The sequence below is a fragment of the Schistocerca piceifrons genome, chromosome 5, assembly GCF_021461385.2.
Source record: "Schistocerca piceifrons isolate TAMUIC-IGC-003096 chromosome 5, iqSchPice1.1, whole genome shotgun sequence".
NCBI lineage: Eukaryota > Metazoa > Arthropoda > Insecta > Orthoptera > Acrididae > Schistocerca > Schistocerca piceifrons.
The window spans coordinates 663777917-663793399 of record NC_060142.1 but is presented as its reverse complement, the minus strand read 5'-3'; positions in this window follow the sequence as shown (position 1 = coordinate 663793399).

Sequence of the window (15483 nt, the reverse complement as noted above, 5' to 3'; positions counted from 1 at the left end):
TAGAAAAGTAATCCAACGAATAAAGACTTAGAAAGGGAATCTGTTGTGTGTCTCACCTCAGAGAATCCCTCGACAAGCGATGTAACACGATCCTATTGGATGAAAGTGTGTGGGAAGGCCGTGGTCGGCCGGAGTGGCCGAGTGGTTCTAGGCGGTTCAGTCTGGAACTGCGCGACCGCTACGGTAGCAGGTTCGAATCCTGCCTCGGGCATGGATGTGTGTGATGTCCTTAGGTTAGTTAGGTTTAAGTAGTTCTAAGTTCTAAGGGATTGGTGACCTCAGACGTGAAGTCCTATAGTGCTCAGAGCCATTTGAACCATTTTTTTGGAAGCCCGTGGAAGAGACGGCGAGGCTCGAACAGGCCATAAGCGTAATCCTGGATTGGACGAAGAAGAAGATGTCATGAGAGGAGGACCTGCAAATATTAAAGAAGATTATTGTGTTGTCAGTAGAAGAGCGGTAACGGAAGAGTGGGTCGGTCAGGCGAGCTGAGTGACTTTGAATGTGGACGTGATTCCACGTCATCTGAGTGACAAATCATTGAGGGACACTTCAACCCTCCTAAAGGTGCCCGAGCCGACCGTTGTGACTCTGAAGTGAAAACACGAAGGGACGATCACAGCTAAACCGAGACCAGGTAGGCCTCACGTAGTGACGGACATGGGCCGTCAACCGTTGCGAGGGATGGTTGTATAAGTCCCACGAAAACAGGGGAAGGAATCGCTCGTGAGCTCCAAAGTACTGCCCCCAGTCCAGTTAGCACAGTGCGCAAGGAGTTAAAACTGGTCCAGTAGTGCCTCATACGCCAGACTTAATTGTGGCCTTCAGCCATTGGTATTGCACCTTGCATATGTTTGTTCTATCTACTTTGCTTTGAGGCTTTCCACCTAGCTGTGATAGATGTTTTTTTTAAATTATTTTATTGCTATTTTAATCGGATTTTTATCTTGTTGATTTGTTAAGATTTCTTGTTCGGAGGTCTTCAGCCGTGAAAGAGTTGCATTTGGTAAAAGTTCGGCTATGTGCCGCTTTGGTTGTAAATGTGTTATTAAATTACAATAAATTACAACTGGAAGGCGAAACTGACCCCAACCTTATTTGGCCCTTTCCGCAATCCGTATTACCTGTCCTGCCCAGCGGGCTTAGCGGGCGTATCACTGGGAGATGACGATTGTTTGCATCAGCATGACAATGCACGCTCTCAAAAAGCAGCGTCTGAGAGGCAATTCTTTGCGCATAATAAGAATCCGAAAAAGACCCGGCCTGCGCCGAGTCCCAGCCTGAATCTAGAGTCCCAGCCTGAATCTAGAGTCCCAACCGGAATCTAGAGTCCCAACCGAAATCTAGAGGAGTACCTTTGGGACTCATTAGAACGTCGAATTCGCTCCAGACCTCAACGTCCACCATCGCTACTTTCCTTGGTTTCGGCTCCTGAGAAAGAGTGGCCTGCCATTTCTCCATAAACATTGACACACGTCATTGAAAGTGTCCGTAGCAGAGTTCAAACCATCATAAAGGTGAAGGATGGACACATCCCATATTTATGTCCAGTAATAGGTATCCGGATGGCTTTGATAAGATATTGTACAGAGTCCGCCAGAAAAATCTATAGACGCTTGTCAGGCTCTATCGAGATATCGATACTGTCGTTCGATTTGAGTTACGAGTGTGTTGTAATATGGTCTTTGGCTCAACAGTTGTTGGTACTTTCATCTCGGTATTGAGAAAACAAGATGGCTGCAGCACGCTTGACATTCGAGCAACGAAAATGTATTGTGAAACGGTTTTTCAAGTTTGATAATGCCGTTGAAGTGCAACATCAAGGAAACAGGAGTGTGAAACAGAACGTCCAACCCGCCTAACAATTAAACGCAGCGTTGACAATTTTGAATGGCATGGGACGATTCGTGATATTCGTAAAGGAAAGTCAGGAAAACAGCGTACAAATGGTTCAAATGACTCTGAGCACTATGGGACTTAACCTCTGAAGTCATCGGTCCCCTAGAACTTAGAACTACTGAAACCTAACCAACCTAAGCACATCACACACATCCATGCCCGAGGCAGGATTCGAACATGCGGCCGTAGGCCGCGCGGTTCCAGACTGAAACGCCTAGAACCGCTCGGCCATTAGATCTGTTATTGAAAGAAATACCTTTAGGTACAAGAAACAGTGTGTGGGATCAACAACATGGATGTCCGGCACATTTTTCGATGATGGTTAGAAGTAAGTTGCAGAGACAGTTCCCAAATCGTTGGAAGGGACGCGGAGGAAATGTATCGTGGCCGGCTCTTTCGCCAGACTTGACGCCTCTGGATTTTTTCTTTTGGGGATTCGTAAAAGACATTTTTTGTAAAGACGTTACAACTACACCTGAAGATGTGCGAGAGAGAATTGTCAGGGCATGTGCTTCGGTAAGTCCCGATGTGATAAGGAATACCAGTCAACCCATGATAAGAAGATTGTAGCACTGCATCAGCACCAATGGTCATCACTTAGAATACTTTCTGTAAATGGACGTTCATGTCACCTTTTTGACCTTCGTTGACCTTCAAAGACCTTACTGTAACACATCATTGGATTCGTCTCGATAGCCGCTATCAGAAAATAAGTACCGAACTATAGAATCCCATAAAAAAAGTTGACCTTCATATCTCTGACGCGGCCCCACCTAGCAACAAAAAGCCAACGTCATATTATGACCCATATTGTCCCGTCCCACAAACTTTTCACCTCCTTTCATACTTTCGGAGTTATTCTAGGTGGCAATGGTTAGTGACTTACCCTGAATATTGAAATTCCATAGTAAATTTGCTTTCCAAAAAGTTATCCAGAGGATCCATTAAAAAAAAGGAAAAGGAATAAGCCATGAACAACTAAAGGAATTAAAATCTCATGCAAGCGGAAGAGGGAAATTTTATATAAAGATCATAGTACCTCAAGATCTTACATTACCTGCATGCAGTATTTTAAGGAAATTCATTAAACGGTCCAGAAGAGTGCATGTCTTGATAGAAATAAATAATATAGATAATAAGATTTAAATTCCATGGGATATTGTCAAATGGGCGATAGGATAGTTAGTCAGCGTACAAGGTACCATGTCAGTTAGATCAAATGACAATGTTGTGACTGATAATTTACAAGTTGCGAATACTTATAACAGTCACCTCCTAAATGTAGCACATAAAATGGCTCTGAGTACTATGGGACTTAACATCTGAGGTCATCAGTCCCCTGGAACTTAGAACTACTTAAACCTAACTAACCTAAGGACATCACACACATCCATGCCCGAGGCAGGATTCGAACCTGTGACCGTAGCAGTCACGCGGTTCCGGACTGAAGCGCCTGGAACCGCCCGGCCACACCGGCCGGCGGCACATAAAAATAAGATTAAATGGTTCCCTTGAAGAAGCAATAGAGAATGTTAAAATGTCATTCCAACGTTTTTCAGCTAGAGTTGCACCAACATCCTTCACTGAGAGTAACAGAATGGTAAAAATTCTTAAAAAACTAAAAGCTCATGGCTTATTGTTGGAATTTCAGACAGAATTATGAAATGTTCTCCCAACTTAAGTAATGCCCTTAGTGATATCTGTAACATATCACTGGCACAGGGAATTTTTCCAGACAGATTAAAATATAAAATTGTTAAACCTAGTCATAAGAAAGGTGATATGACATACTTAAACAGTTACCATCCCGTTTGATTTTGACATCTTTTTTCCAAAATATTCGGAAAAGAAATGTAGTCAAGTAGAAACTTTTTATTTAGCACAGATTGGATTCCAGAAGGGTTGCTCGAATGAGAGAGCTACTCATACATTCAGTCATTGAACAGTACAAACCTTAAATAGTAGAATATCGACAGTTGGTATTTCTTGTTATCTTTCCATAGTTTGGTTTTATAGATCATGTTACTCTCTTAGAAAAACTCAAGTTCGATGATTTTACAAACAGATGTTTAACAAACAAAATACAAAAGTTGTTCTGAATAATTCAGATGATGTTGGAAGGGTAGAAAATTTTAGTGACAGGGTTGAAATCACGAAGGGAGTCACACAGGGATAAATTTTGGGCCCACTTCCATTCCTTATATATATGTGAATGAACTTCCATTTATCATTCAACAGGCAGAATTAGTACTTTTTGGATACAATACTAGTCTTATAATAAACCCCATTAGAGAGAAATCAACGTAAAAGATTGTAAATGATATTTTCCAAACAATTATAAAATGATTCTCAGAAAATTGACTCTCCCTAAATCTTGAAAGAACACACTGCATTCAGTTCTTTACAAAAATTGTACCTTACCAACATTGGACGTAGCATATGAACAAAAGTCAGTAAATAGAGTAGAATGCTCCAAACATTTGGACGTCCACATTGATGAAAACCTGAGCTGGCAGCAGAATATTACTGAGTTTCTTAAACAATTCAGTTACTTTTGCTCTTCGTATAATTGCTAACCTTTGAACCAAACGAATTAACCTCCTGACATATTTTGCATGTTTGTATTCAATAATGTCTTATGGAAAAATTTTCTGGGGTAACTCAGCACTTATGACAAAAGTACTGACTGCATAAAAGCGAGCAGTAAGAACAACAAATGATGTTGACGCATGGATAACACGTAGATAACTCTTTAAGGAGCTATATTATAACTATCCACCATAATTTGAGCAGAACAGTGATATCCATACCTACAACACTAGAGAGAAAAATGACCTTTGTTACCAAATGGTTCAAATGACTCTGAGCACTATGGGACTTAACATCTGAGGTCATCAGTCCCGTAGAAATTAGACCTACTTAAACTTAACTAACCGAAGGACATCACACACATCCATGCCCGAGGCAGGATTCGAACATGCGACCGTAGCGGTCACGCTGTTCCAGACTGAAGCGCCTAGAACCGCGCGGCCACACCGGGCGGCCCTTTGTTACCCATCATTATTTGCTATCACTGGCTCAGAAAGGACTTCACTACGCGACGACAAAAATTTTTGATGATTTGCCCAACAGCCTAAAATGTCTGACAGATAGCAAAGCAAGTTTTAAATATAACTTAAATTCACTTTCCTGGACAATTCCTTCCGCTCCATTGACGAATTAAGGGAAAAAAATCTTGTTTTTAAGTGTAGTTGCATATGCAGGGCCTCAAAAACTGTGTTTATTAATGTTGTTGTTGTTGTTGTGGTCTTCAGTCCTGAAACTGGTTTGATGCAGCTCTCCATGCTACTCTATCCTGTGCAAGCTTTTTCATCTCCCAGTACTTACTGCAACCTACATCCTTCTGAATCTGCTTAGTGTATTCATCTCTTGGTCTCCCCCTACGATTTTTACCCTCCACGCTGCCCTCCAATACTAAATTGGTGATCCCTTGATGCCTCAGAACATGTCCTACCAACCGATCCCTTCTTCTGGTCAAGTTGTGCCACAAACTTCTCTTCTCCCCAATCCTATTCAATACTTCCTCATTAGTTATGTGATCTACCCATCTAATCTTCAGCATTCTTCTGTAGCACCACATTTCGAAAGCTTCTATTCTCTTCTTGTCCAAACTATTTATCGTCCATGTTTCACTTCCATACATGGCTACACTCCATACGAATACTTTCAGAAATGACTTCCTGACACTTAAATCAATACTGGACGTTAACAAATTTCTCTTCTTCAGAAACGCTTTCCTCGCCATTGCCAGCCTACATTTTATATCCTCTCTACTTCGACCATCATCAGTTATTTTGCTCCCCAAATAGCAAAACTCCTTTACTACTTTAAGTGCCTCATTTCCTAGTCTAATTCCCTCAGCATCACCCGACTTAATTAGACTACATTCCATTATCCTTGTTTTGCTTTTGTTGATGTTCATCTTATATCCTCCTTTCAAGACACTGTCCATTCCATTCAACTGCTCTTCCAAGTCCTTTGCTGTCTCTGACAGAATTACAATGTCATCGGCGAACCTCAAAGTTTTTATTTCTTCTCCATGAATTTTAATACCCACTCCGAATTTTTCTTTTGTTTCCTTTACTGCTTGCTCAATATACAGATTGAACAACATCGGGGACAGGCTACAACCCTGTCTTACTCCCTTCCCAACCACTGCTTCCCTTTCATGTCCCTCGACTCTGATAATTGCCATCTGGTTTCTGTACAAATTGTAAATAGCCTTTCGCTCCCTGTATTTTACCCCTGCCACCTTTAGAATTTGAAAGAGAGTATTCCAGTCAACATTGTCAAAAGCTTTCTCTAAGTCTACAAATGCTAGAAACGTAGGTTTGCCTTTCCTTAATCTTTCTTCTAAGATAAGTCGTAAGGTCAGTATTGCCTCACGTGTTCCAGTGTTTCTACGGAATCCAAACTGATCTTCCCCGAGGTTGGCTTCTACTAGTTTTTCCATTCGTCTGTAAAGAATTCGTGTTAGTATTTTGCAGCTGTGACTTATTAAGCTGATAGTTCGGTAATTTTCACATCTGTCAACACCTGCTTTCTTTGGGATTGGAATTATTATATTCTTCTTGAAGTCTGAGGGTATTTCGCCTGTTTCATACATCTTGCTCACCAGATGGTAGAGTTTTGTCAGGACTGGCTCTCCCACGGCCGTCAGTAGTTCCAATGGAATATTGTCTACTCCGGGGGCCTTGTTTCGACTCAGGTCTTTCAGTGCTCTGTCAAACTCTTCACGCACTATCGTATCTCCCATTTCATCTTCATCTACATCCTCTTCCATTTCCATAATATTGTCCTCAAGTACATCGCCCTTGTATAGACCCTCTATATACTCCTTCCACCTTTCTGCTTTCCCTTCTTTGCTTAGAACTGGTTTCCATCTGAGCTCTTGATATTCATACAAGTCGTTCTCTTATCTCCAAAGGTCTCTTTAATTTTCCTGTAGGCGGTATCTATCTTACCCCTAGTGAGATATTAATATTAACACTAATTATGTATATACGCTATGTGATCAAAAGTATCCGGACACCTGGCTGAAAATGACTTACAAGTTTGTGCCGCCCTCCATCGGTAATTCTGGAATTGATGACAGTTTCCACTCTCGCAGGCATAAGTCCAATCAGGTGCTGGAATATTTCTTGTGGAATGGTAGCCCATTCTTCAGTGAGTGCTGGACTGAGGAGAGGTATCGATGTCGGTCGGTGAAGCCTGGCACGAAGTCCGCATTCCAAACCGTCCCAAAGGTGTTCTGCAGGATTTAGGTCATCACTCCGTAACAGCACCGCCTCCGAATTTTACTGTTCTCGTTACACACGCTCGCAAATGATGTTGACTGGGCATTCGACATAGTCACCCCCTGCCATCGGGTGGCCACATTGTGCACCATGATTCGTCACTCCACACAATGTTTTTCCAGTCTTCAGTCGTCCAATGTTTACGCTTCTTACACCAACCGAGGCGTCGTTTCGCATTTACCGACGTAATGTGTGGCTTATGAGCAGCCGCTCGACCATGAAATCTACGTTTTCCCACCTCCCGCCTAACTGTCATAGTACTTGCAGTGGATCATGATGCATTTTGGAATTCCTGTGTGATGGTCTAGATAGATGTCTGCCTATTACACATTGCGAACCTCTTCAACTGTCGACGGTCTCTGTCAGTCAACAGACGAGGTCGGCCTACACGCTTTTCTGCTGTACGTGTCCCTTCAAGTTTCCACTTCACTATCACATCGGAAACAGTGGACCTAGGGATCTTTAGGAGTGTAGAAATGTAGCGTACAGACGAATGACGCAAGTGACACCCAGTCACCTGACGACGTTCGAGGTCCGTGAGTTCTGCGGAGCGCCCCATTCTACTCTCTCAAGGTGTCTAATGACTACTGAGATTGTTGATATGGAGTACCTGACAGTCGGTGACAGCACAACGCACCTAATATGAAAAAACGTACGTTTTTGGGGGTGTCCGGATACTTCCGATCACATAGTGTATTTACTGTAAACTGACTCGTTCCACACCATTTCGACAGACGAATCGTTCAAATGATCTATCGCATATGTAACTAGCTGGCTAAGTAACTATACGGTCACGATGTGCAGACGAGATTTTGAACCACCTCCTCCGATCGAGTCTGTCGTGTAATCCTTGAAGCTGCTACTCGCGCAGTAAGTAAATTAAGGCACGGCCTCTTAAGCGAGATGTGAGCGCTGGGAGCAGACCGTGGGAGTCCCTCGTCTTACTGCTGGAAAGCGGAGCAGCGCTGCCGGCCACGCACGTCGTACCGACATTCCATGAGTACTGCTGACCAAGGGGAGGAAAGGTGTGAGCTAAGACGTAGCCAGCGACGGGAGGGAGATGGTATCTGCCCCCAACGTCCCAATTACATGAATTAGGAAAGGCATTGCTACTCACCATATAGAGAAATAGAGAACAGTATAGAGGAGACGTTGGGTCGTAGACAGGCACAGCAAAAAAAAAAAAAAAAGACAAATGTATTTAGGACCATTCCAAATAGTCACTATACTCCACGCTGGAGCATACTTACCGCTATACCCAGGAACCCATAAAATTAAGGGCCTTATTCAGACGAAACGCCAGATAGGAGTTGTGCGACATAAACTAATTGTTTAGAAGAAACAGCGTACAAACCATATTTACAAGTGTATGAATCTCTAGAATTTTCCAAATCTATTAAAAACTGTGGTAAAAATTGCGATAATCAGCTATATAATTTGAGTTTATCTAAACATGAATTTTAAAATGTAACAGCTCATTCATTTTTTCATAAATTAAATAAATTCTAGAATTTCATACACCTGTAAGTATGATTTGTATATGTGCAAAATTTGTCGAAGAATCTCTCTTACTTATGAAGAAAAGAGCAACAAATGCAGCCTATAGTAAGTGAAAAAATTACGAAATTTCACATGTAAAAAAAATGTTTTGTTATATTTTTGAACTTTCACTGCTGTGAGTGTGATTCCTGAATCCTTCCTGATCATGCTGACGAAGTTTTATGAATTTATTTGTAAAAGTATAGACACTGGAAATTAAAATGTCCTGTGGTGCCTCTCCTGCTCCAAGTTGGCCCGTTTGACGTCTTACTCCCCTTAATAAAACTTCGATACCTGTTACACTAAACAAGAACTGCAAGTGACTGACTGTATAGACGTCCTATGCATGTCTGTGTAGCAGTCATCGACAGTGATGTACAGTTACAGTTACAGAGCATGTGAAGGGTAAACAATGGACAGACAGTGACTGTGCTCTTATAGAGCTGGTCCATGGATTACTGCTGTTTAATATCTATTTTTTGGATTTCAAGAATGAGGCAGCAGTCCCAGGTTTTTTGTATATCCTCCTGACTCTTCGATGGTGTCAAACAGAGTCTTGCAAACAGCCTTCAGACGGCGCCTTCACGAAATACGTTCAGCGGTTCTCAGACAGCTGGGATAAATTAGCAGGAACCGTCAGCCTACGCCAGTGTGTCGTGCTCACAGTCGCTTGCTTATCGTAGCATCGCTGTTCATTTGTGACTGGGCCTAAGAATGGTTTACGTATGGACTCTGTTTGGAGTCTGGTTCGATTTCCTGTTGCTGAACTCATGCTTTGAACTAGGTATTGAACGACTTGCCTCTATTTGTGACTTTAATAAACTTGGTATCTCGCTCGATATTAATTGTTTTATCCGTTAGATTCACCTTCCAACTCTATAACTTTATTGGGCTTTACGTGCATTACAGTACTAGAAACTATAACAGTATGTAATTCCCGTGAGTATGTTATTCGTTTTGGTACAGCTAGTGTTTGATTTAGTGGCGAATTCTCTCTCCTTCATGATGTTGAGTATTCAGTGCTGCTTTTCACTCCAGTACATCAGGGAGCCATGCTGCTTGCTGTTTTTGTCCATTGCTTTTACATCGCCAAAATATCAATCCACATCGCAGGTGCTAATAATTACCGATTTCCTATAATTTTAACGTATAGGAAGCCTAAAGGTGAGATTGCAGAGTTCTAAAGACGTAGTTCTGACACACATAATGAAGACAATAATTGTGAATCCTAGATGAAGCTTTAAATTAAAACATATTTATTTTGTCGTTTTAGTTGATTCAGCTGTGTGTTCTTTGTGAAACACTATGTAGTGTATTAACTATACAAAACAGTTTTCTAATCTTGTTTCACGGACTTTATTATTACTGTACAGTTTCGGGTTATAAGCACATTTTCTAGTACATAACTGATCGCAAAGACGAAAACTAAGCAAAGATAAACAAGCGAACTTTTTAATACATCGATCCTTGGCTTAAACTGTAAAATTTATCTCTATTGACAGTTTTCACAAAATTACATATGGATTTTCAATATTCATTAGGACAGCATTCACAATAACTAGGACTAAACATACATTGAAGTAGGGCTATGCACAGGAGACGAATTTTTGTTATGTGAATAAAGGCACCAAGGTACCTGTATGTACTGATTGCAATGTTGTCTAAAAGTTGTGAAAAATTGATTGAGTTTGTTCATTCAATAAAAAATGTAGGAATATACTAACCTGTTTCTTAATTTCTAAAACATCTCAATGAGTGTGCTTTATACCATAGAATCTGTAGGACTTCTATATGTATTACGTATTTGTGATTTTCATTTACGCAATAGCAAGTAAAGGATGAATCTGATTTCTTTACTCTCCAGCTTCTATGCTGTTCTGTGACCCTAGTACAGACTAACCATCCATTCGGTCCAGTAGAGCAAGACTGTTATTCTCGGCAGATAAGTTCATACAATCCACTTTTCGTTATGGCTGGTTGTTTATTTTTTGAATTGAGAGCGTACATTATCCTGAAGCAAAACATACCTCTTGCAACCTTGCCTCTCAGTTTTAATTGTGGGTTTCAGATATTGTAGTAACATACAATGACTGTCACTGTTCACTGATGACATTTAGGAGTAGGGGAGAGTGTTGTACCTGGAGGATAGTGTACATGAGCGGAAAGTGTTGTACCTGGAAGACTGTGTACGTAGGAACGCATCACGTTTCCTGGTCGGTGTGTCAATGTAGTGACCAATTTTAGAGTCGCGTGAAGGACCCTGCCCTAGAGACCACCGTATGGAGATTCCTGTTTTTTTTACTGTTTTCGTTGTGGGACATGAGGATGTGCAGAATTTGTAAATATTACGAGATTCTACATATTTAAGTGCTTTATAATATGTTTAAGCTAGTTTAGGATATTGTTGATTCTTCAGTTGCAGAGACTTATGAAGACTAAAATTCTGTATATTTTTAGTTACATAACTTGTGGGCTGTTAAGCCGTACTTCATCAGCCGTGCACCATCTTGCACCTTGACACAAAAGGCCTTTTTACCACCAAACACGTGATATTTGCAAATGAACAGAGATTCTTTAGTGTCTCATCAATTTTCCCCGTGCTGAAAAATGAAAATTTGTATCTGTTGCCAGTATCTTCTATTTCAAAACGATTTTAAGTTTTAACTGGTATTTTATAATACTTCTTCTTAATTTGGTTTCAGATACTGATTATTACTATGTAGTAGAGTAATAGAGGAAGAAATAGACTATTAAATACAGTAATGACAATATTTTCTCGATTGCAACACTTCTAAATTTAAGTGGAATAATTGTACCTTCGAACAGTTTTCTACATTTGGAAACACCTCTCGAACATATCCGGAGTAACTTTTGAAATTTCATAAAAATACTGGAGCACACAAAGCAACTTGCATCATTTCAAAACGAAATTAAAAAAAAAACGTATTAAACTTCAGTTACATGGCTCGCTAGAGGCAAAAGCCTGAGAAGTGTTCCAAGTTACAACAGTTTTCATTATAATGAAACGGCAGTGAACCTTCAGTATTGCGAAACACTGTCAACGTTTCTGCAAAAACTTGGATTCTGAACTTTTTGGTTGTAGGCTAAGATGGATGTTAAAACACCAGTCGTGCAGCTTAGCTGTGGTTCATCGTGATGGACCACTTCTCAGCAACAGTCACTGTACGACTACGAAAGTTTTCCCATTTCCTTCAAAGTGAACTAAGTATAACGTCGCCATCCCAGAAACATGTTGATCGCTTGTCAGCTTCCGTGGTGTAGTATTAACACAAACTTTGCGATAGTTCAAATACTCGTAGACGTTTACAAATGCAGAACCATAGCTACTGTTCAACTTATAAACAATATCATCAATTATGACACAACAGTCATCACGAATCATTTGCTCAGTCTCTATGTTGCTGTTCGTTTTCGAAGCGGGTAGACTACCCGAACGCCCTTCGTGGCAGATACACACGTCCACCTTTAAAATTACGTGTCCACTCGTAAATTTTTCGTTCACTAAGACAGCTATCACCACAGTGCAGATCCATTCTGAGCATAAACTCCGTAGCTTTGTCCTTCCAGAGTTGAGGAAACCAGTCTCTCTCATAATTTCTTCGTTGGCGCATAAAATCAACGGGGCACTCATACTAAAATGTTACGAAAGCAGTACGAATAGTGCTATTCACAGAGCCATCACAGCTAACGCACATGAAGAGCAGTGAGTTTGGTGTTTGTCGCTGTTGATCCAGTGCTGTCAACTGATGGAGCAGAAGAAACATAGCCTTTAATTACTGACTGGGCCACGTAATAAAGCAGTATATCGACACTAAGTTTCCTCACCGATGTCAGGGCCACTTTTACTACTTCTACTAGTACTGCTACTCATGATGATGATATCACTACCATCAAAAAAGAGCAACGATGCACCACGAAGGAATTATATGAATGGGAATTGGTAGATATGACGTACATTGCAACCAAATGATTACAGTTATAGAGAAATCGGATGATTTATTCAAGAGACAGAGCTTCACAAATTGAGCAAATTAATAATGCGTTAGTCAACACTGGCCCTCATGTAAGTAGTTCTTCGGCTTGGCGTTGATTTTAGAGTTTCTGGATGTCCCCCAGAGGGGTATCGTGCCAAATTCTGTCCAATTGGCGTGTTAGGTTGTCAAAATCCCGATCTAGTTGCGCGCCCTTGCTCATAACGCTCCAAACGTTCTCAGTAGGACAGGAATCTAGCGACTTCTCTGGCCAAGGTAGGGTTTGGCAGGCACGAAGACAAGCAGTAGAAACTCTCGCCGCAGAAAGGCGGGAATTATATTGCTGAAAAGTAGGTTCAGGATGGCTTACCACGAATGGCAACGAAGTGGAACGTAGAATATCGTCGACGTACAGCCGTGCTGTAAGCGTTCTGCAAGCAGCAACCAAAGCGGTCCTGCTGTGATGTGAAATGGAACCCCAGCCGTATGGCTGGCGACAGTCAAGTTGGTACCCCACCGCTGTCCGGGACTTCTCCAAAAACGCCCTCGCTGACCATCGGGAGTCACTTCGAAGCGGCATTCGTTACTGAAGACAATTCTGTTCCAGTCAATGAGATTCAAGGATAATGTGAACGACACCATTGCAAACTGGCTTATTAGTGCACAGAGGTCAATGGTAGTCGGCGCAAGGTGTGCCTTGAATTCAGCCCCCCTTCTTGGAAGCCGCCTAATAACGGTCCTTGTGGCCAGTGAAGCACCAGTTGCACGTCAGGTGGACGATGATGATGAATCCGGAGCTGTCGGTGCCTCTCTGGCGACTGTTCGGTCCCCCCGTTCTGTCGTCTCTCTAGGTCGGCCGCTTTCTTCCTGGTGCTGTGTTCGCCACAGTTCATCCATTCCTGTCAAGAGCGTCGAATACTGACATTGCTCCAATTCAAATGTCGAGCTGTTCGACGATTATTCCAACCCACTTCTTTCAGCTTAGCTACACGTCCTCTCTCAAATAGTGACATCTGCCTATATTGTTTACTTGCCTGTCTGCAAGGCGTAGTCACTGACCAAGTGTGTACACGGAATGAAATTCGCAAAGGCTTCATGCCCTGGTATCGATAAGTCCCCTGTTTACTATCCTTGCCAACTGCACTGTGAAACTGCGCTGAGGCGTCAAACGTTCACCTACCGGTCGCCCAAGTTTACAATTTTGAATTTCCTGTCGACATCAACATTTGCCTACCTTCTTCGTGGTGCGTCTTCTTTTTTTTGTCTTAGAGTGTATATTGCCATGGTTGGCCCGCTAGATGGCGCTGCCCTAGGTCAAACGGATATCAACTGCGTTTTTTTAAATAGGAACCCCCATTTTTTGTTACATATTCGTGTAGTACGTAAAGAAATATGAAAGTTTTAGCTGGACCACTTTTTTTGCTTTGTGATAGTCACAATCGTATAATTTCGTGGTATCACGTAACATTCCGCCAGTGCGGACGGTATTTGCTTCGTGATACATTACCCGTGTTAAAATCGACCGTTTACCAACTGCAGGAAAGGTCGATATCGTGTTGATGTATGGCTATTGTGATCAAAATGCCCAACGGGTGTGTGCTATGTATGCTGCACGTTATCCTGGACGACATCATCCAAGTGTCCGGACCGTTCGCCGGATAGTTACGTTATTTAAGGAAACAGGAAGTGTTCAGCGACATGTGAAACGTCAACCACGACCTGCAACAAATGATGATGCCCAAGTAGGTGTTTTAGCTGCTGTCGCGGCTAATCCGCACATCAGTGGCAGGCAAACTGCGCGAGAATCGGGAATCTCAAAAACGTCGGTGTTGAGAATGTTGCATCAACATCGATTGCGCCCCTACCATATTTCTATGCGCCAGGAATTGCATGGCGACGACTTTGAACGTCGTGTACAGTTCTGCCACTGGGCACGAGGGAATTTATGGGACGATGACAGATTTTTTGCACGCGTTCTATTTAGCGACGAAGCGTCATTCACCAACAGCGGTAACGTAAACCGACATAATATGCACTATTGGGCAACGGAAAATCCAAGATGGCTGCGACAAGTGGAACATCAACGGCCTTGGCGGGCTAGTGTATGGTGCGGCATTATGGGAGGAAGAATAATTGGCCCCCATTTTATCGATGGCAATATAAATGTTGCAATGTATGCTGATTTCCTACGTAATGTTCTACCGATGTTACTACAAGATGTTTCACTGCATGACAGAATGGCGATGTACTTCCAACGTGATGGATGTCCTGCACATAGCTCGCTTGCGGTTGAAGCGGTATTGAATAGCATATTTCATGAGGGGTGGATTGGTTGTCGAAGCACCATACCATGGCCCGCACATTCACTGGATCTGACGTCCCCGGATTTCTTTCTGTGGGGAAAGTTGAAGGATATTTGCTATCGTGATCCACCGACGACGCCTGACAACATGCGTCAGCGCATTGTCAATGCATGGGCGAACATTACGGGAGGCGAACTACTCGCTGTTGAGAGGAATGTCGTTACACGTATTGCCAAATGCATTGAGGTTGACGGACATCATTTTGAGCATTTATTGCAGTAATGTGGTATTTACAGGTAATCACATTTACAGGTAATCACGCTGTAACAGTGTGCGTTCTCAGAAATGATAAGTTCACAAAGGTACATGTATCGCATCGGAACAACCGAAATA